At 43.7% G+C, this 23,917-nt stretch overlaps 1 protein-coding gene and 1 long non-coding RNA gene across 2 annotated transcripts in view; one reads left to right on the top strand and one right to left on the bottom strand.

Annotated features, from left to right (window-relative positions):
- The window catches only part of LOC137073264 (radixin-like), a 666,127-nt gene that overhangs the window by 31,935 nt on the left and 610,275 nt on the right, over positions 1 to 23,917 (bottom strand). The window lies entirely within an intron of this gene.
- On the top strand, positions 4,329 to 7,446 carry LOC137074013 (uncharacterized). The gene is made up of 3 exons (XR_010904855.1): positions 4,329 to 4,357; positions 5,748 to 5,884; positions 6,728 to 7,446. It is a non-coding gene; the product is annotated as an uncharacterized lncRNA (long non-coding RNA).

Below are 23,917 nucleotides of genomic sequence, written 5' to 3'. Positions count from 1 at the left end.
CATTGAAACAGTTCCTGCCCGACCTCAGGGGCCACCACATACTAGTCAGGACAGACAACACGTCCGTGGTTGCCTATATAAATCACCAGGGGGGTCTGAGGTCTCGTCCGTTGGACAAATTGGCACATCGGATCCTCCTGTGGGCCCAAGGGAAATTGCTGTCAATCAGGGCAGTATATATCCCGGGGGCCCTGAATCAGGAAGCAGACAGCCTGTCGAGACAGGGGCCGAGGCCCGGGGAATGGAGACTCCACCCAGAGGTGGTGGAGCTCCTTTGGAAGGTTTATGGGAAAGCAGAGATAGACCTGTTTGCTTCGGCGGAGAATTCTCACTGCCCGCAGTGGTTTTCTCTGACCCATCCGGCCCCGCTGGGGCTGGATGCCATGGTACAGGAGTGGCCGAGGCTGCCTCTGTACGCCTTCCCCCCGATTGTCTTGCTTCCAGGAGTTCTGGAGAGGGTACGCCGGGACGGGGCCCAGGTACTTCTAGTGGCTCCGAACTGGCCGACCCGAGTATGGTTTTCGGACCTGATATCTCTCCTGGAAGGCTCTCCGATGGAGATTCCGACCAGGAGGGATCTACTCTCTCAGGCGGGCGGGAGATTCCTGCACCCACGCCCGGAGATGTGGAAACTGTGGGCCTGGCCTCTGAGGGGGCTAGGCTCATAGAGGAGGGTCTCTCGGCCGAGGTCGTAGAGACCATCCTACACTCCAGAGCTCCGTCCACAAGGAAGCTGTACGCTTTGAAATGGAGACTTTTCTCAGCATGGTGCAGAGAACGCCAGTGGGACCCAGTTAACTGCCCGGTTGGTACAGTGCTGGAGTTCCTGCAGGCAAGGTTCTCGGCAGGGTTGACCCCCTCCACACTAAAGGTGTACGTGGCGGCCTTGGGTGCCTTCCACGTCCCTTTCAGTGGAGTGTCTTTGGGAAGACACCCTCTAATTACACGCTTCCTTCGTGGCACTTTAAGGTTGAGGCCAGTTATGCACTCGAGGGTCCCAGCATGGGACTTGGCCATTGTTTTGAGGGGCTTGTCCGGACCTCCGTTCGAACCTCTGGAGGAGGTTTCGGATAAGTTCCTCACCTTAAAAACCATCTTCCTTTTGGCCATTTCATCTCTTAAAAGAATAGGAGATATTCAGTCCCTGTCAGTAGGGCCCTCATGTTTAGAGTTTGCGCCAGGGATGGTGAAAGCATTTCTGCATCCCAGGCCGGGTTATGTCCCCAAGGTTCCTACGAGCCCACGGGGCCCCATCACTCTACAAGCCTTCTGTCCTCCTCCGTTTATGACGTCAGACCAGGAAAGGTTAAATCTGCTGTGTCCTGTGAGGGCACTGGATACTTATGTCCACAGAGCTGCCCTGTGGAGGAAATCTGAACAATTGTTTGTTTGTTTTGGACCCCCTAAGAAGGGGGCCCCAGTATCCAAGCAGAGGATGAGCAAGTGGGTGGCCGAGGCCATCTCACTTGCTTATGAAGCTACCGGGCAGCCATCTCCTCTGGCTGTCCGGGCGCACTCAACCAGGGGTATGGCTGCTTCTAAAGCACTCTTGTCGGGGGCTTCCCTCCACGATATCTGCAACGCGGCCGGATGGTCGTCTCCTTCTACCTTCGTCAGGTTCTACGAACTAGACCTGGCATCTACAGTAGGGGCACAGGTTCTCTCGTAACCGTGTGCGCTTCGGCTTCACACATACGAGACACTTGGTCCTATGGCGATGTGGGTATAAGCGTTCTCACAGCGTTTCGACGCAGCTCGAGTTCCCCGAAAGGGAACGTCTCAGGTTACGTATGTAACCCTAGTTCCCTGAGGGAACGAGACGCTGCGTCGCTCTGCCATACTCCCGGCGTGTCCGTGATCACTTACTTCAGGCTTTATCAGAAGTTAGTTCCTGTTTGTTTTCACGGACGTTTTATAGCTTCCGGTCGATGACGTCATCACGCCGACGATCGATCTTTTTTCCGATGGAATGGTTCTACAGGCGCTTCACGACGCATTAACGCAGAGGCGTTCTCACAGCGTTTCGACGCAGCGTCTCGTTCCCTCAGGGAACTAGGGTTACATACGTAACCTGAGACGTTTTTACAATCGCTAGGACACATTTCTCAATACTTTGGTCATTTTCAAAACTCTTCACACAGTTCTCCAAACCAACTTTCTGCTTCACAGCTGTTATTTCGCATTCAAAATCCACAAAAACTAACAAAACACTTAATTCATATCTCAAATCAAGTGCCAATGATCCACAGTTTAGCTTGCACAGACTGGAGTTGTGATCACTGTGTGAAGAGTTTTGAAAAAGTGACTTTATTATTCAGAAATGTTTTATAAAATAAAATTTTATATCACAGCTTAAAGGCCAACTCCGGTGAGAAATGAACCTAGGGGTAATTAACAGATGGTTACCAAGTAGATCGTTCTCTGGGATGCGTTTTAATGAAAATCGAATGTAAAGAGTTTTATCTTTAAAAACAGATTAGCTTATAACACTAGTCTATGGGGCACAGGGTAGACACCCCAGCCAACACGTGTATGTGGGGCCCACATGGGTTAAACATGGGTTACAGGGGTACAGAGTGGGCATGGGCTCAAAATGGGCATCTTATCTGGGGCCCACTTGGGTGAACTAAGTAGGTCCCACATGGGCAAACCCAGCTGGGCTCCACATGTGGGACCTAGTTGGTTCACCAATGGGAAATGAGTACATGGGTTGAAAATGGGCTACACAGCTAATTAATTTTTACCAAAAAGACAAGTGCAAACACAGTCAATTCCAAAGGTTGATTACATGGGTAGATAGCACACAAATATGCAACCTTGAAATAATTATTTTATTTTCACACTTTAACACAATGTGACTTCAATCTAATAAAAATCTAAAAATTCCAACACAATTGCAATTTTACCTAATTTTCAACCATGAATGAATGTCACGATGGCCTATTACCGAAAGTCTCCTCCAAAGGCTGAATGTTCTCTCTAAATGTGCACTCGTGGCCGGGAACCACAGAACATTTTTTCTATATATTATTTTGTAAACATAAGTCTATACATTTTCTTCTTTTTTTTTTTTTTTTGAAATGCAAGTTATTTGTAGATTAATGTAACAAGTCATTGTTGTCCATTGTAATTTGTAGGCCTAAGTTAAATTCTATAGTTAAAGTTCTATAGCCTACATTAGTTATTTTTGTAAAGCAAGCTATTTGTAAACTAACCAGAGTAATACTATACATTGTTTATTTTTGATATGTAACTTGAAATGTGTTGCTGTGTTTTATTTTTGTGAAAAAAATAAAAGAGAAGTGGTTGTTCTGTACATTGTTTATTTGTTAATGCAATTTCTAATTTGTACATTAAACTAATTCTTCTATACATATATTTTCCAGTCAAATTAAAATGTGTAAATTAAAATACTTTGGTCTATACATTACATAAAGTAGGCTACTTTTTACAACTATTTATACAGTATAATTTAGGTTTAACATCAGAAAGAACACAAATTTAAATTAACAGATAAAACAGAAGACAACATTTGTATGTAGGCTACACTTTCATTGAGCTGAGTGGGAGACCATGCTGGTCCGGGATGGGCTGCACAATAGAGACCCTGGCTCAGCCAGAGGGACATCATCCGAGTTGTGTCCACTGTCTTCATGTTTGCTGGACTGAATCAGTCGATGCCATGTCATAAAAAGTACAACGCATTTGAATAATCAAAAAAAAAAAAAAAAAAAAAAGAAGTAGGCTGGGCTACTTCAATAAAGTCTTGGACGTAAATATATAAATGTGAAAATGTATTGTAACGGTTACATTTAACATAAGAAATAATATGTTAACTAAACCATAGGTTAGGCTTTAAACCTGGTCATTGTCTGGTCTCCTGATGTCGCAGGCTTTGAAGCATGTTAAAATCCGCTCAAAATTCATAAAAAGCGAATAAAAAAATCTATTAAAAAAAACACTATTTTGCCTCCATTTCTCCTTTTAAAATCCCTTCACAAACCTGCTGTCAGTTTTCACACACCTGCTATAGGTCATTTAATGACGCTTGGTTCAGTGTTGCCAAGTCTGAAATTTGGCTACTTTTACACTATTATTGCTGTGGAATGTTTGTTGCCTGTAGTCCACAGGTTTGAGTTGGCTTTACCCTAGCAATATTTCTATCTCCCATCCGCCACGTTTTGGCGCATTTTGGCCGTGATTCCGCAACTTTTTATTTGCAATTGGAGGGGTTTTGTTGTGTGGGCCTGGCAACCCTGTATCTCGTCCGGTTTGGCTTTCGAAGCGCGCACATTGTCACAGCCTCTGTCACTTTGCTGAAAGACAGGATTTCTTGCTGACTGCCAGTGGATTCAAGGTAAGAACAAACAATTTCTAAACTGAAATGTTAATTAAAGTACATTGTTTTCAAAGCATAAGGTTAATCATAGATTTTTTTAAGTTAAAATTTTAGTTAGACTTCGCTAAATCGTGGCATTTTCCGGCGCCATGACCAAACGATAAGCATAACTGTACCCTATTATAGAAATAATCTTATTTTCTTATAATTAGTAGTATACAAACTGTGAATTATTACAAATATTTTGGAGACTTCAGCATTGAAATTGTAGGCTACCACTGTTTTCCGATATAAATCCCTCAATGGTAGTAATTTCTTAGTTTGTGTAAAGTGTGCACATCAAACTCCCAGAATGAAAGCAGGACTTATTTATATTTCCAATGTAATTATGAGACAAGCGTTCCTGCCTATGTGCTTCTTTTCCTTTTTTATTTAGTGTTAATTTAAATAACAAATGCACAAAAGATTACCAATATAGAAGCGTTATTTATTTATTTTTGCCGTGAGAGGCGCCTTTTTAAAATGGTTTTCTGATAGCAGTGAGCGTTTTGCGGGCTGTTTATGCGTTTATAAAGAAGCGCTATGAGCGCATGAACCAAAAAAAAAAAAAAACACCTCTAAGCAGCAAAGCGTCCGACGTCATCTCGTTTTTTTAACACTCAAGAATACTGTTCCAAATAATTTACATTGGCTTCTGAAGGATTTGGTAATACTTGAGTCATAGTAATAGTTCGGATCTTCACTTAATAATTAATTAGGCTATATGCATCATTCTAATTATTAATCTGAATGTAGTACTTCTCAAAGAGGTATGACATTTTTTGTCATTGATTAGCTAATAATTAATTGAACTGAAAACAGTAGAAAAAAAAGGAAATAAGTAATTGGTTATGTAAGAAATTAGGGATATTTCCCCCAAATATAAATCTCAAATTTCTCCTGAGTACCACCAGCCCTGCACAGTTTGTATGTCTCCCTCATCTATCACACCTGATTCAAATCAAGATCTCATTAGCAGAAACTGCAAAACCTGAAATGGGTGTGTCAGCCCCCTCCACCTTCAACTCCTTTAACGGGTGTTACTCCAGACCGCACCAGGACAGTTCTGCAAGGTGCCAGTTCTTCATTTAGAGATAAGACATAATGCTTTTATCCAAAATAATGAAATCCAATTTCTCAACTGTTTACATTTACTTTAGACATAAATTATATACATAAAGGTATATAATAAACCTTTGGAGCAAAAATGTTGCTCTTGTCACTTTTGTAAAAATCCACAGAAACCATTTGTGTATAGCAGATATTATATCTGATACCATTATTTTATTTCCTGAAAAATGTCAAAGTGCAGATAACTCCTTTTTGTTGGAATTGAATCTCACTTTAATGCTCTTTAAATATTTTAGAGGAAGCTTGAAAAAAAAATGTGCTTACAAACTCTATTACCAGAAGAGACGCAGAAAAGGCAGTGTCAAAGTGGCTAATCGGTGCCAGGGACAGGGGAGGACACCGCACTGTGAGGGCACGTGGTGGACAGCAAGACGGGTAAATAATTTAAGACTTGCTTGGTTTTAAATGGTAATAAAAACTATAAAAAGATAAGAATGATAGTGCATATCAATACAAATTCAAAATTGTTTTACCATTTGAGAGCTGTTACATACAGTGCAGATGAGGGACGTTGATTTTACTGATCTTTTTTTTTTTCAATCATATATCACTCATAAATGATTAAATACAAAAAGAATAGTAGCTATTAAGATTGATGTGATTTGGAATGCCTGATAAAAAAATATGATCAGAAAATCAACGTGCCTGAAAATCTGCACGCAGTGTAGAGCGACCGTAACTTGTTACAGTAACTTGTCCTGGAATCTGTCAGCTCTGCATACCCACTTCAGGTCTTGCATAATCTCAGGTCTTCTATAATAAGCTGATAAGATGAATCAGATGTATTAGATGAGGAAGACATACAAAGGCTGCATCTGACAACTTATGCAGCTGACTCGTTGCCTCTCCGACCTATCAGCCAACGACTTAACAGGCAGCGCTTAGATAGTAAGGTACCTCACAAAACTGATTTCGGACAGACTTATGAGGCAGCACAATGGTTTAATGATCTACAACAAAACAGAAAGAGCATTGGTAACAGCATGTATTTTCTACAATACTAATTTCTCATCAAAATTACTTCAAAAGTGGTAAAAGTTGGTCAAAATGTACTTTTTTGCACAGCCAGTATGTTCAGTGCTGAGGGTATTTCAGGACAGATTTACAAACTTCTGATCTAGACCAACTTCATGTGGGGTACCAAAAGGCTTTAAGTGTGAAAAGGGGAATAAAAAAAGTGGAACAATGGTTGATTTAATTTATTTTGTCTTTTCAAAGGGTCGTTGGGAGGCCGACGACAGAGGAGTGAGGAGCTGCACTGTTTTCTTTTTCCATTTTGTTTGTGAAATACATTATTTTTGAGTGTTCAGATATGCAATTTATGTCAAATTAAGTTTGTCAGGAGCTTCATTTTAATGTATACATTTTTTATTGTTGATATTTTTGTGTTATAAAGTTATAAATGTTATAATAGTCATATTTGAATTGTTCCTAATAAACCTTGATTAATAACGTAAATCATAAACTGGTTTCAGTTCATTGAATACCTTTAACATTTGAATGTAGTTAGTGGATTACATGTAATGTTTGTATTACGGGGTTTACTGTAAAATAAGGTAACCCAAACAGAAAATGTGCAAGCCCATATATATACCCGTTGTGGCCCATAAGAGCCCAACATTACACCTATCTGGGTCCCGTCATCAGCCCATATGGGCAGACCCATGTAGGCCCCAAATGGGTGCTACCTGAGTTACCCATATGGGCCTAGTATGAGCCCATCAAGAGACCCATCTTCAACCCATCTGGGCAAACCCATGTAAGCCCCAAATGGGTTCTACCTGGGTTAACCATGTGGGCCCGGTATGAGCCCATCAAGATACCCACCATCAACCCTTCTGGGCAAACCCATGTGGGGCCTCCATGGAAACTGAGGACAAAATTAGCTGGGTCCCAGTTGGGTAGCCCAGGTGGGCCCCAGATATCAGCCCATGAGCAACCCCTTTGGGCCCCACATGGGTTTGTTGGCTGGGACAGGGTGGTAAAATTAAATCGCTAGTTAATACCACTAACAAGGCTCAAAATAGCCTCACACTAACACGGTAGCATAATGAGGGTCCCTACATGCAAACCGAAGCATTGAGAACTTTGTAAGTGTACAAACAGTTTAATAAGAAGATAATTTATAAACATAGTCCCTTATGCGTTCACGGACAGGCACCATCTTGGAAAACAGTCTCGACTAATCGATCCACGAGCGCTGTTCTAAGTGAGCTGGTCGATAGGAATTAAGTTTGTGAAATGTAATAACATGGACATTTTTAGTTTTATTTATTTATTTTCTCTGCTGTGTTCAGTGTTTTCTTCCGGAAACAACGGACCATATGAGATTCCAAGTCACAGTTCATCACTTAGCAGAGCGCTCGTGGCTCGATGAGTCGAGACTGTTTTCCAAGATGGCGCCTGTCCGTGAACGTGTAATGTACTATGTTTTTAAAGTGTCTTTTTATTAAACTGTTTGTACTCTTACAAAGTTCTCAATGCTTCGGTTTGCATGTAGGGACCCTCATTATGCTACTGTGTTAGTGTGGGGCTATTTTGAGCCTTGTTAGTGGTATTAACTAGCGATTTAATTTCACTACTGTGTGCCCCATAGACGTGTTATAAGCTAATCTGTTTTTAAAGATAAAACTCTTTACATTCGATTTCCATGAAAACGCATCCCAGAGAACGATCTACTCTGTAACCATCTGTTAATTACCCCTAGGTTCATTTCTCGCCGGAGTTGTCCTTTAACTGTGGATCAACATTGCTTTAGCACAAAATGCATTCAATGGCAACATCTTTCAATGTACCTGAATTCTTTGCTCACTTTGACACAAACACAATCAAAACTTTGTTCTATACAGGCCAATTCGCACATCATTACATGCTGTTTTCAAAAGTGTTAAACTTATGGACAAAACAATAACATAATACAAAACTGAATGAGACAGCAATTTGCCACATGTATACAGTAATATTGTAATGCAATTTATCCTGCTAAAAAATCAAACACTATCAAAGCAACTTTGAACACCAACACAAGTGTTAGGCCATTACCATCCATTCAAAAGAGGAAACTTAGGAATAATGTTGTACTGTAATGTAAGCATGCAGTGAATTATAAGCAGTAGAGAGTGTCATTCTAGTTTTGTAAAGACATTTTAATTCTATAATGTTCCTGATGTTTGTGTTGGATGTAAACCTGTGCTGCTAGTGCTCTGTAAGAATGAGTTGATTTGTAAATGTAAAATTAACTGCTGTGAAGCTGAAAGTTGGCTAGCAAATTTATAAACTCCTCACTCAGTTCTCCTAAATATTGGTAAATGTGTCCTAGCGATTGTAATTTCATTTCATCATGTAATTTAATTGAATTTGGCAGGGTATTTGGTCTAGGACATAGGTAACAGTAGTTAGCTTCTTGGTCTCACCTGTGAGAGTCTTCATGCATTGAAATGTAAATTACTGGTGGGGGGTTGAGCAGCAAACTCAACACACACACTATTCTCTATTCCAATTTCAAGAGCACATCTAAACCACTAGCCCAAACACATTACAAGTGAAAGCACAAATAAACACAAAAGATATGATACAAATCAAATAAACAGTGCTTTTCAGGACGGTCTCTCAGTAGTTGTAATATAACACTGTATTATCCTTCTTTATAAAGTATTCTTTATAAAGTATCTTCTTATTAAACTGTTTGTACACTTACAAAGTTCTCAATGCTTCGGTTTGCATGTAGGGACGCTCATCATGCTACCGTGTTAGTGGGAGGCTATTTTGAGCCTTGTTAGTGGTATTAACTAGCGATTTAATTTCACTTATTCCATGCCCCATAGACAAGCGTTATAAGCTAATCTGTGTTTAGAGATAAAACTCTTTACATTTGATTTTCATGAAACCGCATCCCAGAGAACGATCTACTCGGTAACCATCTGTTAATTACACCTAGGGTCATTTCTCACGGGAGTTGTCCTTTAAGCGCAAGTTGATTTGTGTAGCACTGAAAACCGAAAGCTAGTATTTTAGTCTATAAATGTTTAAATATGGATATTTTTATTACACAAATGCACCGCTTCAGAAGGCCTTTATTAACCCCCAGAGCTGTGTGGATCAGTTATATGATGGATAGATGCACTTTTATGGACCAACATGTCACTGGCATTATAAAGCTGGGAAGAGCCAGGACTTTTTTAATATAACTTTAAAAAAATCAGATTTTATTCATTTGAAAAAAGAATGTCATATACACTTGGGATGACTTGAGGGTGAGTAAATCATGGGCTAATTTTCATTTGTAGGTGAACTAACTGCTGTAAACTGGGCTCACAAACACAGTAGATCCCACAACCCCCCCCCACACACACACACACAATTTACATTTTAATAATAATAAATAAGGGAATGAGATCAATTGAACATCAAATTGAGACATAAGGCTAAGTCTCCTGCTTCTCACATGTTTATCCTGAGACAAAAAATGACATTCTCTCATGTTCATCTCCTCTAAAGTTTCATAAGAGATCTCAACAACATCACACACTGTGCTCAGATTTGTCTCCTTGGCTAGAGAGACTGGATTGCTCATATGTGTCTCCTCTAAAGTTTCAGAAGGGATTTACATTACATTTACATTTAATCATTTAGTAGACGCTTTTACCCAAAGCGACTTACAAAAAAAGGATCTCAACAGTATCGCACGCTGTGCTCAGACTTTTCTCTTCAGCTAGATACTCTGGAACTCTTACTTTTGCCACCTCTAAAAAGTTTCATAAAAGATCTCAATAACATCACACATTGTGCTCAGAATATTCTACTTAGTTAAAGTCTCTGGCACTCTCAAATTTGTCAAACAAATGTTGGTCACTTTTTCCAAACTCTTCACAGAGTGATCACAACTTCAGTCTATGCAAGCTAAACTGTGGATTTGGCACTTGATTTGAGATATGAATTAAGTGTTTTGTTAGTTTATGTGGATTTTGAATGTGAAATAACTGCTGTGAAGCAGAAAGTTGGTTGGGAGAACAAGTTTTGAAAATGACCAAAGTATTGAGAAATGTGGCCTAGCGATTGTAAAAACTGTAATTTAGTTTAATTTGGCAGGGCAAATCCCAGCATCTTCTCTAGTTTATTTGAGAAGGGTTCTGCCACATTGGTAGTTTGAGCTCTATTGGCCTGTGGTTCACAAACTGTTTTTTCAAGTCTTCCCTTATTGAAATGTAAATTGTGAGTGGGGGGTTGTGGGGGTTAAGGAGAGAAACACACAGGCGTCGTGATTTACTATCTAACAGGGGACTTGAGTCAGTGTGTGTGTAACAATCACTATTCAATAATGCCCTGCAATTAATACTGAAGGGGGCATCATCATCATATGCATCTTATCCTTTTGAATGATTTTTAATAACCTCATGAATTATCCTTTCAAAATAATGAATTATTGACAATCAATTTTATTTGATCATTAATACATTTAACTATTATTTAATATGATTTTGACTATGTCTACTGTATGGTTTCTAAGTTGCTTTCCAGAGACGGTCTGACAAAGACAGTCTGACCCCTATCTATGTGCCCTGATATAGATAGCCTGACCCCTATCTCTGGGTCCTGACCAACAGGGCCTTGGAGAGAAAGTTAGAACTTCCAAGAGGTGAATCCTGCCTGTTGTTAGTAACCCCAGGACAGGAAGGGGTGGGAGGATTTGAGTCTCCCAATTTTGATTTCTTCCCATTTATATAGTGTGATTTTTCCCATTGATAGAAGTACATTTTTGTCTTTATATTTCTTTATATTTCTTTATAGAATGAGGTAGATGACATTAGTCATACTTTTCTTTTTGGAGATTCGTTTGTCATGTGGTGTTGATATCTTGTCCTGTTGATAAGCTCACTGCTGCACTAACCTTGGAGGAGAGATGTGCCCTAGAGTCTTGTGTGTGTGTGTGTGTGTGTGTGTGTGTGTGTGTGTGTGTTACATGTTCTGTGCAGGTCTATGGAATGGATTGGACCTAGACCTCTTGGCGTCTTTCTAGGACTCCCCTGAAGTCAACACTACCCCAATCTGGGGATTGTCTGATGTATACATCCTGATTAACAACAACAACATCTCCTATCTATTCTCGCGTGACACATTGTTTAGACTTTATGCCAATCAGTAATATTCCACGTGTTTGTAATGATGTAAATCATGCCCTTGAAATTGGTATAACTGGTGTGGTAATTTTGTGTAGAGTAGAGTCTGGCCTGACACCGCCCTGAGAGACTCTGAAGCTGACTCTACTGATGCAAACTATTCTTCAGTAAAATTCTCTCCGATGATTGAACATCCTGACTCCTGGTCTTCATTTCGCATATCTGGTCTATGGGTCAAAACTGTAACCCCTAACAGTTTTTGGTGGAGAATGCGGGCAATAATTCCTTGGTGACACCCCTGACAAAACAACAAATAAGGTAGTATTTATTTATTTTATTGTTTGGATAAGGTTATCTGAATGGAAGATTGGTAAAGGGGAACGAGAGAGCTTCACTTCGATGGGAGTGAGGAGTTAATTATACTTGTGTGATAGTATAAAGCAAAGTCGCTGATGGCATCATTACGGTTAACGGTAGAAGGCAGTGCATTGAAGCGTACTTAAGAAAGAGGTCCCTGGTGGGCATTGAGTGCAGTCACTACCCCTACAGGAGTACGTCCCTGGAACGGTGTGTGAGTCCAGTAGGCATCGCAAACCTGCGCCAGTCTCTTCCATTCAGATAAAGGGATCCCCTTGTTTAAACAAGTAAAATAGATTCAGGAGTTGTTTGCCAGGGGTGCATCTGGAACGATACCGAGTAGAATAAAATAAGACCCAAATTGGTAAGGACCAGTATATGTGACCAGGAGTAAAAAGGTACTTTGTGGTTTCATGAGTAGAACTCACTTCTATTCTATTAAAAACTAATTTGAGGATAAAAATAAGATTCATTGCCTTACATTGCTAAAAACCTTTTTTGTGATCAAGAAAAGATTGTTTAGAAACCAAATAGGCGTCAGATAAACCCAAATTTATAGCAGTTTGTGCTCGCTGTAAAATGGGAGGCGTACCAATGAAATCAATCCCTAATGGGGCTAATGAGTGGTACGACCTGGATGCACGTGACAGAATAGCAAAATTAAAGGAAGTGCAGGTGGGCCATGATCAGGGAGGTTTTAATAAGGGGCTGGGAAAGTTTTGTGACAAAGTAGAAAATGCTGCCCAGTCTCTTCCTCCCTCTATCCCTATTGACTCTTACCAGGAAGTGCAGGTGGCCCACACTCAGGGATCCGCCCCGCTTCCTGATGACAGAGAGGAGAGACCGCATGAAAAGGCACGCCCAATATTGAATGCACAGGTTGAAATCCCTCCCCCGTGCAACCCAGAGGTTCTTTCCGCACAAGCAAAAAGTAAATTAACCACAGAGGTCAAAAATATCAGATTGTCCTCTGTTGAGGCATATAAACCCAGAAAAACAGTCTTTGCCGCCCCAATCCGACATTCGGAGTGGGACGACCAGAACCCTGAAATGGGGGCTGGGCGTGAATATGGGTCATTGACCAGACTAACCCCAGCTGAGAAAAATAGTTTGCTTGTGGGGATAGAACCTTTCAAACTGTACAGCCCAAATAAAGTTTTATGGGATAAGATAGAAGCCCTTGCCAGACAACAAAATCTGGGCATTGCTGACATTCAAGCACTGGTGGAAGGATTAATTCCTACCAGTAAACTGAAAGCTGTACAAACAATTAGACCCCACCCCTTTGTTCCTTCAGACTGGACTGAGTACTGCGAGGCCTACTCCACTTACAAGTATGAGGTTGAAGAACTTTTAGGTCAGGGGTCATACCCCTGGACCAGTGTAACCCAGGTCAAACAGAGAGTAGGGGAAAGCCCTTTAGAATATGCTGACCGTTTTCACATAGCCTATAAAACTTACTGTGCTGTAAACTGTAAGCCTGAAGATTGTGATTGCTCCATTGTCCTTGAATCTGCCACAGGCAGCCTGAATGTGCTTCCCTTATCTCAATCTGGCCACCATTGTAAACAGAGATGCGCAGTGACTGATGTTGAAAAAGAGACTGAAACTCAACCTGAGTGGAAGTTTTTGATTTCTAAATTTCCTGATGTTTGGGCAAAAGATACATTTGATTGTGAGCTTGCCCAAGTTCAGCCACTGAGCATCCCAGGTCCCATGCATGTAGCCAAACGACAATACCCTTTAAGAAATGAGGCTTGAGAGGTTGCGAAGAATGGGGTAGACAAATTATGGAAACAGGGTATCATAATACCATGCACCTCTCCGACAAATTCACCGATATGGTCCGTGAAAAAGAGCGACAACTCTTGGGGTCTCACAATAGACTTCACTGCGTTAAATGCAGCTTCCGAAAAGATGCACCCCCTTGTCACGAACCCCGACGTGATCCTTTATGAAATAGGGTCTGAACACTGTTATTTCACTGCACTGGATATTTCTAACACTTTCTGGACTTGCCCTCTAGCCAAGGAGGACCCAGGAAAGTTTGTTTTCACCTGCAGGGGTTGGCAATGGGCATGGTGCCGCTTGCCACAAGGATTCTGCAACTCTCCAACCCTGTTTCATCAGGTGCTGGCATCCTTCATTGATCCGGTAAGAAAGACTGTTGAAAATGATGGATCATTTGTCCTACAATATGTGGATAACATTCTAATTGCCAGCCCAAGCAAATTCAAACATTTAACTGCTGTACAAACTGTTTTGAATGCTCTGAAAGACGGGGGATTCAAAGCCAACTTGAAAAAGGCACAGCTGGCACTGCCCGAAGTGACTTATTTAGGGCAGATTGTCGGAGTGCACGACCGACGAATCACTCCAGAAAGAGTCAAAGCCATCGTCGAACTTCCAAAGCCAAACATGGTTACTGGTCTAAGGCAGGTAATGGATCTTCTGAATTACTGCTGCCAGTATGTTCCTGAATACACTGAACTTTCTAAACCCCTCACAGAATCTCTTAAAGGGGGCACACCTGGATCCGACCTGATCGACTGGACGGAGATGGAGGAGTCGTTCGTGAGTATCAATGCGACTCTAACTTCCTCCCCAGCACTGAGACATGCTGACAGCAGCCAACCTTTTCACCTGTGGACATGGGTGGGAACCCGATCATACTCTGCTGCCCTTGGCCAGAGAGTTCCAGGCCGAAATTCCTACGGAATGGTAGGATATTATTCTGCTCCTATTCCTGTTTCTATGGCAGGTCAGCACCCCTGCCTGCTGACATGTGACTGTGCAGAATGGGCTGTGAAAGCCACGGAGGACATTGTGACACATCAAAAGGTGATATTGCACACAAGACATCAGATCTTGAAGTGATTGACAAACACTTGCTTGAGCTCTATTTTAAATCAAAGACGAGCAAAGGGGGAAACCACTCTTCTGAGTAAGAATGTGGAAATTCAAAATGACAATGAAAATGCTGTAAACCCTGCCTCCTTGCTTCCAGAAGAAGGAACTGCCCACAACTGTGTCTATCTGATCGAGAACGACAGCCAGAGCCCTCTCCAGGCCGAACCATTATCTGATGCCATGAACTTGTTTGTTGACAGGTCCAGTTTTAATGAACAAGGACAACGCTTCACAGGCTGGGCTGTGGTAAACAAACATTATGAGACTGTTGAATGTGACTCTCTTTCAGGGGGAGGGGCTCAGGTGGCAGATCTGGTCACTCTCACGTGTAAACTTCAATACGGCAAGGCCTTCAGGACGGTCCATGATTTCGGACCTGTGTGGAAACAACGGGGGTTCCCTATCACCCCTGGTCTACCCATCTCTCATCAAAAGCAGGTACAGAAACTCATGTCTGCCTGTGATTTTCCTGCAGAAGGAGCTGTTATCAAAAGAACAGGACACTCTACTGATAACGCCCCAGAATCCAAGGGCAACCAAGCTGCAGATGCTGCTGCCAGGCTGGCTGCACAACAGACAGAGACATGCGTGAGTGTAATGGCTATCTCTTCCCAGGAGAGTGAGCCACCCCGAGACATTTATCGAGATAAAGATCCTGAAGTAACAGAGCAATTGACAAAACTCAGTGCACTGATGAACTCAGATGGACTTTGGAAACTCAATGAACATTTTGTCTGCTCTGTTTCTGCTCGAACCGAGCTCATGTCGTTATATCAAGGGTTGGCACATGCTGGGCCTGAGAAACCATATGCAATGATTTCTAAAACATGGTGGTGGCCAGAAATGAGAGCTTCTTGCAGGGATTTTTGCAGATGTTTAGTTTGCTTTAAGGTTAATTCTTCAGCTAAGCTAAATATCCCCTTAGGTCACGCCCCATGATCCCAGAGTCCATGGACCCATCTTCAGATTGACTTCACTCTACCCCCTAGTGGGGGCTTTTCATACATCTTAATGATTGTTGATTTGTTCTCCAGATGGGTAGAGGCTTTCCAGTTGAAGAACTGCACTGTAGATGCAACTGCCTTGATGCATCTGCACATGCTCAAACTAACCATTGACATAACTGTTTGGATGTGTGTATTCGTTTTAGTCTTCTCTATCTGTGCAGGTCCTCTTGCCGAGGAGCAAGCTGAATCCTGCCAAGGAGGACAGGAGGATGCTGACACTAACGAACAATCTGAGAAGCAAGCTGACAAAGAAACATGTTGTACCACTAATGTGAGTGGAAGGTGTGAGAGCCTCGGAATGGGGACTGGTCTTTTTAGTGGCCAGCATGTCCGTGATGAGGTGAAGAGACAAGTGTGACCCGTCAGGGAAGCATGAGTCACCACTCAACCTTCCATAGAGACCTCACTTGTAGACCAGACGTGGTGGTATTGGACCCCACATTGGTCTTAAAACGGGGGATTGAAGGGGGGAGTGGGCCGACACCCTTGCCTCTTCATCATATGCATCTTCATCATATGCATCTTATCCTTTTGAATGATTTTTAATAACCTCATGAATTAAATAATCAGTTATTATCCTTTCAAAATAATGAATTATTGACAATCAATTTTATTTGATCATTAATACATTTAACTATTATTTAATATGATTTTGACTATGTCTACTGTATGGTTTCTAAGTTGCTTTCCAGAGACGGTCTGACAAAGACAGTCTGACCCCTATCTATGTGCCCTGATATAGATAGCCTGGCCCCTATCTCTGGGTCCTGACCAACAGGGCCTTGGAGAGAAAGTTAGAACTTCCAAGAGGTGAATCCTGCCTGTTGTTAGTAACCCCAGGACAGGAAGGGGTGGGAGGATTTGAGTCTCCCAATTTTGATTTCTTCCCATTTATATAGTGTGATTTTTCCCATTGATAGAAGTACATTTTTGTCTTTATATTTCTTTATATTTCTTTATAGAATGAGGTAGATGACATTAGTCATACTTTTCTTTTTGGAGATTCGTTTGTCATGTGGTGTTGATATCTTGTCCTGTTGATAAGCTCACTGCTGCACTAACCTTGGAGGAGAGATGTGCCCTAGAGTCTTGTGTGTGTGTGTGTGTGTGTGTGTTACATGTTCTGTACAGGTCTATGGAATGGATTGGACCTAGACCTCTTGGCGTCTTTCTAGGACTCCCCTGAAGTCAACACTACCCCAATCTGGGGATTGTCTGATGTATACATCCTGATTAACAACAACAACATCTCCTATCTATTCTCGCGTGACACATTGTTTAGACTTTATGCAAATCATGCCCTTGAAATTGGTATAACTGGTGTGGTAATTTTGTGTAGAGTAGAGTCTGGCCTGACACCGCCCTGAGAGACTCTGAAGCTGACTCTACTGATGAAACTGCAAACTATTCTTCAGTAAAATTCTCTCCGATGATTGAACATCCTGACTCCTGGTCTTCATTTCGCATATCTGGTCTATGGGTCAAAACTGTAACCCCTAACAATACATTAGAGAGCTATTTCTGCTTGATTTATCCCTTTAAACTCAGGTATTGCTGTAAAAACTCTAAATCTTTGCAGTGTGTTTGTGATGATAAAAAATGTCACAGCAAACACACAGGCATCATGATTTACTATCTAACAGGGGACCTGAGTCAGTGTGTGTGTAACGTAATCACTATTCAATAATGCCCTGCATTTAATACATAAGAGAGCTATTTCTGCTTGATTTAACCCTTTAAACTCAGGTATTGCTGTAAAAACTCTAAATCTTTGCAGTGTGTTTGTGATGATAAGAAATGTCACAGCAAACACACAGGCGTCGTGATTTACTATCTAACAGGGGACCTGAGTCAGTGTGTGTGTAACGTAATCACTCTTCAATAATTACCTGCAATTAATACATTAGAGAGCTATTTCTGCTTGATTTAACCCTTTAAACTCAGGCATTGCTGTAAAAACTCTAAATCTTTACAGTGTGTTTGTGATGATAAGAAATGTAACAGCAATCACACAGACGTCGTGATTTACTATCTAACAGGGGACCCTGAATCATTTTGTAAATCATGAATAATTTAAAAGTGATTAAAACACTCATAAATGTATAAGGTGGTAAGATGGGCCTTTTACATGGGCCAAGAGTCACACATTATTTTTACAAATAATTGGCTAAAATAAAATGTTTTTAATAATGTCTATGTTAACACTTGTTTAAAAGAACTTTAGATGCAAAGTTTGTCCCATTTACCGTACATTTTTTTTTTGGTAAATAAAATAATGCATTATTTTTCAATAAATATAGGCTACTGTCATTAAAAAAAAAAAAAAAAAAAAAAAAAAAAAAAATATATATATATATATATATATATATATATATATATATATATATATATATATATATATATATATATATATATATATATATATACAGAAACAAAAAATATTTAGAAAAGCATTGAATGAGAACCCTTAATAATTTAATAAAGTTTCACGGTCTGTCCACGGCCATGATGGATGGTATTTACAATATTTATTTGTAGAAACTGAAGACACACACATTTTAATGGTAGATGTATTTTTTTAATTACATCCTGGCTGTTTAGATTTTTGAACAGTTTTTTCTTGGATCCTGTAGTATTTAATTTTAAAGTAATGCAAAGTTTGAAACTAGTCAGGGTATTTAGTAAAGAGATCTATATAATGTTTGTTCCTTTAGTAAGCAGCCTGTTAAACAGCAGCTCTAGAGTCAGAGGACAGCAGGCCATTCAAACAATAGAGGAGTGTGTGTGTGTGTGTGTGTGTGTGTGTGTGTGTGTGTGTGTGTGTGTGTGTGTGTGTGTGTGTGTGTGTGTGTGTGTGTGTGTGTGTGTGTGTGAACGACGTGTGTTTAAGGGCTATTACAGTTCCTGCTCCAGCCTACAGGGGAGCTGCTGAGCATGGCCTTAAACACACACACACTCTTAGGTCCCCACTTGGTCAAAATTTAAAAAAATTCACCAGAGTGTTTTTTCTTGATTTTAACATGATTTAAACACACACACCTGTAGGTCCCTACTTGGTCAAACATTTAAAAACCACCAGAGGTTTCTTTTAGTTTTTTTACTTCATTTTCATATGATTTAAAGCATGACCAACAGGGGATTTGAAAAATGTCCCCTCTTGGCTCAGAGGTCCCCTGTTGGTGAGTGTGTAACGACGCCAAGATCCCCTGTTAGATAGGTAGACAAGTACAAGAGGGCGGTCAAGGCCTGGTGGATGTGAGGAGTCGGATCCGGGCGTTTAGGATACAAGCTGTGCAGAGACTTCTCTACAACAAAGATGTGGTATGGGCCAAAACAGCATGTGCATTCTTGAAGCAGACAGGAGGACTTGGTTTTGATAGACACTTGTTTTTAATGAATCTTGAGGAAGTAAGCCTGTCAGAGCTTCCACCCTTTTATAAGTCTATGCTACAGACATGGAGAACTGTTTTTAGAGTGGAGCGGGACATGGCTGATCAAGGACAGTGGACTCCAGAGGAACTTTTGTTTTTTCAACCCAATGATTCAGACTAGACTGCTGTCCTCCATACGTGTGAGGAGATGTTTGCTGAGGAATGGTGTTCAGAAACTTGGACATCTTCTGGATGAGAGGGGTTGGAAATCCATTGAGACACTTCAAGAGATGACGGGGTTAAAGTCTTTGCGTCTTGTTTCAAAGTTGAAAGACGAAATCTGTGATGCACTACCGAGCAGCTGCAGGACTTGGATAGGAATGAGACAAACGGAGGACATGAGAACTGGGCAGTTTTTTCCAGAAATAAAAAATTCACCTGTAATAAATGAAGATGAAGAAGGTGAAGTTGCAGACTCGATTTTATCTTTCAGGACCCCTCAGCTGGACTTTTTTAAAGATGTATCTAAGAAAGCAATCTACTGCACTACAGTTAAGACCACACACTGAGTTTCTTTGAAGAAGCAAAAAGCCTCTAGATGGCCAGAACTCTTACAACCAGACTTTCTGGTGCGGGACAGGTGGCGGACCCTGTATAAACCCCCTGTACAGAAGCGCACTGGGGATCTACAGTGGAGGATTTTTCACTTGGCCATAGCTACAGACCGACATGTGGCACACCTGGACCCAGCAGTAGTAGGGGAATGTCGATTTTGTGGGTTCGTCTGAACATTTATTTTTAAGGTGTAGTAGATTACGAGATCTGTTTAGTTTACTTGAGACCTTTTTCATAAGATATAATGAGGAATTTTCTGATAAAGTTTTTATTGGGGGAATGAAATACAGTTCCCTTTCGAAAGGGAACTCGCGCTGCGTCAGCTGACGATATGGGGAACGCCTTCAGCGTGACAGGTGTCTGAAATCGCTATCAAATCACAATCCTACTGACCGTCGGCAGCTGGTGATGTCATCACCGTGCGACCAGGAAGTATAAAAAGGCACCGTGCCAACATGACAACATCCTTTTGTCTTCAGGGACTGTTTTGTCTGGTTCGCTAGAAAGTCTTTCTAAAATGAAGTGCACACGTAAATCTAAGGGAGCGTACAGGAAGTGCGCTAATCCGTGTCCCAGGTTTCTCACGCCTGGGGACACGCACACCCTTTGTGTGCTCTGCCTGGGGGAAGAGCACGCGCGGGAGGTTCTTGAGGGGGCTTCCTGCGCAAACTGCGAGCGTTTTCCGACTGAGGACGCTCCGCTCTCGCTTGGTCTTCTTCTCGAGGGAAGAAGAGCCAGCATCTGGGAGCGGTCCCGCTCATGCCGAGGCTGAACGGCGCCGTTTGTCCTGGGGCTCCCAGATGGATCTGGCTCATCGTCTGGAGAACACAGTGCTCGCGGACGATCAGCCAGGTCGCGAGAGCAGGCGGACGGAGGAGGAGTCGGATGGAGACTCCTCCTCTTCGTCAGCCCGTGCTTTTCCAGTCGATCAGAGGATGGCTGTGGATGAGGAGGAAAATGAGGCTGAGGCCAAATCCTCCCAGCCATCCTGCCCCGTGTATGGGGAGCTGCTGGATGTGATACATAGCCACCCAGCTCCCGGGAGCCTTCCATTCCTCCCCGACCTTCACGAGCAGATCGTGGGGGCATGGAAGAAACCCTACTCGGCGCGAGTCCATCGACATCAGCGCTTTAATTTTGCTGATGTCGGGGGATTGGCCGAGGCAGGGTATGTGTCGATGCCGCCCATCGACGATACGTTCGCGAACTGTCTCGCGTGCGGGCGGCCGTCGACACTAAGAGCTCCAGCCCTGCCATCGAAACCATTAAAGACGACTTCACGTCTTAATGGCAGGGCATACACATCGGCGGGTCAGGCGGCGGCGGCCTTGCACATAATGGCTGTGTTGCAGGCTTATCAAGCTGGCCTGCTGAGGGACCTCGATCAGGGGGAGGGACTACCCCCTGATGCGATGGCTGAGTGGCGCACCACGGATCTCTCTCTCCGGGCGGCCAAACACATAGCAGGCTATGGTCGCCACGGAGAGGCTTCGGTGACTCGCCCTCTGAGCTTTCCGGCACCTCCGTCGAGGCGGTGGTGGGAAGGTTCAGAGAGGCGAGGGCGCGCTCAGCGGCGTATAGAACGTGTATTCCGCTGAGGTCTAGGGTGGCGCCCAGGCAGGAGGGTGTCGCTGGCCCATCAAAAAAAAAAAAAAAAAAAGGAAAATGGGCCAACGCAGTAGCGTGGCCTCTCGTGCGCCCCCTCCGTGGAGGAGTAGGACGTGGAAGAGGCGGGACACCCGCAACAGGAGGAGGGACACCGGGGAGAAGAACCGCTTCCAGCGCCGGAAGCGAGGTGGTGAGTCTCCGCCCCCGAGGGCGCGGAAGTGATGTTGTGTCCCCTCCTTTGTTTTTCTGTTGTTTTTCTGTTTTCTCCCCGGGCGTGCTTTACACCAGGCCGCGCGGGCTGATGATGAGCGGAGGTGAGACTCTGACGAAGGCCTGCCAGGCCGGTGTGTGCTCTGCCCGCACACAGGGCATCGACTCTGGGAAAAGCGGGATTTCGCGGCCGACTCCTCTGCCTTAAATGTGAGAATAAAGCGCCCCGCCCTCAGGTTAGTGCGCCGAAGCATGCATGTTACATGAAGCGATGAGGCACTGAAGACAGCGGGTGAGTCCCCTTTTAGGGCAAACATTCTTCTTTTCAATGCCGTATGTTTGGACTCTATGCTTCCCTGAGGGTTATTTTGTCTACAAAAGATGAAGAAAAGTGTAACAGTTGGAGAAGTGGGCCTGTAGTTCCCCGGTAAAGGTGGCTAGAACGATGTTTGTATAAACACAGTGTGTTTATGTAGGCTGTATGTTTGCTAGTGTAGCAACAGTAGTTTATAAAGGCTGTTTCTCTTCTGGATATGTGTAATATGAGCAGTTGAGGCCACCGCACAAGCCGCGGGCATGTAGCGGCGATATAAACTGACATATGTTCTCCTGGCGAACGTTTTTAGCTGTAGCCACCTCTGGGTAGCGTTGGCACCTCTGCTAGTGAAATATCTAGATGAATTTGTGAGGTTAGGCTAGCGCATGAACTACAGTAAGGTCTGTCCCAGTCCTTTTTAGGGCCGTTGTTGTGGGATTATCAGACCGATGCTAGTGCATCAAGTTGGCCTAGGCTGTTGATGGGATGACGGTGGCGTCTCGCGGTGGCATATCGCCCTGGCGGTTGCCCCGGGCTCCTGTCGGTATCCCCGCAGGAGCTTTGTATCCCTACCCGGCCTCCCCGTAGTAGGGTCGTCCAACCAATGCCCACCCCCCTTCTGCATTTGGGGGTTGTTATTAATGCAAAAAGGTGTATAGCAGAATGAATCGCGACTCAGCCAGTGGTCGTGGGACGGGGTAGGCGTCTCTTCGCGGTGCGCAGTTAGACTGGTTTTGCTAGCCCCGCCCCCCAGAGCTAGTGCGGCCGCCACTTCTGGGCGGCCCCCCGGCTTGGTTCAGGAAATGGCCGGTGGTGGGTGTTCAATGTCTTTCACTTTCTGCTCTGTGTCTTCTGCTTCACCTTTTAGGCTCGGGTCGAGCTGTACTTCGCAACCATCTGAAAGCATCGGTTGGTAGGATGCTCCCCTGGAGTCGAAACACTGTCACGGCTGATGCCCTTGTGCGGACGGCGGACCGCTGGACGACCAGACGGCCGCCCTGGAGGCAGGTGGCGTAAGTTGTACTCCCCTCGCTTTAGAGGGTTCATGGCGTTTTGCTGAGTGCACTGCTGTGGGCATTGTGTTTTAGGTCCACGCTGGTAGGCGCTGCCTGAGAGACTGCGCCGTCGCAGAAGGCTGCTATGGGCCGCTGGGGCGGACCGACTATAGAAGGCTGGCTGGCGGGAGATGCCAGCCGAGGCAGTCCGGGCAGTTAACTCTGGGTCAGGTGGTAGGCCTCAGTAGGCCTCCCTGCGGGTGAGTTCCGACATCGTGGCCCATGTGAGCGGGGAGGGTTCTCCCCCAACGATGTCGGCTGCAGTAGAAACCTCGTCATAAGTAGGCCCCTAACGGCCTCCCTGGGGATGAGTCCCCAGGTAGTGACTGGATACCCAGTCCTCATCAGCCAGCAGACAGCCACTTTCAGCCCGACTTTAAGGGCTCGCTGAGTTTCAGCACGCCTCACATGGCGTCCCCTGAGGGGGTGACCTAGGGTTCCGACCATTGGTTGACAGGATCTAGGCCGCTTGAGGCCGCCTGTAGGGTGAGCCCCGGTTCCCAGGTCTTGCAACAGTGTGCGCAGGTGCTAGCCAGGCGGCTAGCATAGTCTGCTATCAGGGACGGGCCGCTTCAGGCCGTCCTATGGTCGTTTCCCGGCCCTGCGGGGTTTCCGGTGGGATTTGCCATCGGATAAGCACCGTATGTCACCAATCTAATAGGGAACTGCCATTCGGCAATAGGCCTCTCCGGGCCGCCCTAAAAAGACCGGACTGTACCGTAGGCATCAAACAGGCCTCCCTGGAGGCGAGCCCCGGGAACACAACAGCTCCCAACAGTTTGCACGTTGGCTGGCAGGAAGTAGGCCGCTCTAGGCCGCTTGAGGGTGAGCCCCCGAGCTGGG

This window comes from Pseudorasbora parva, chromosome 4, assembly GCF_024679245.1.
Source record: "Pseudorasbora parva isolate DD20220531a chromosome 4, ASM2467924v1, whole genome shotgun sequence".
NCBI lineage: Eukaryota > Metazoa > Chordata > Actinopteri > Cypriniformes > Gobionidae > Pseudorasbora > Pseudorasbora parva.
The sequence above is the reverse complement of the archived record's forward strand: the minus strand, read 5'-3'. Positions and strand labels throughout refer to the sequence as shown.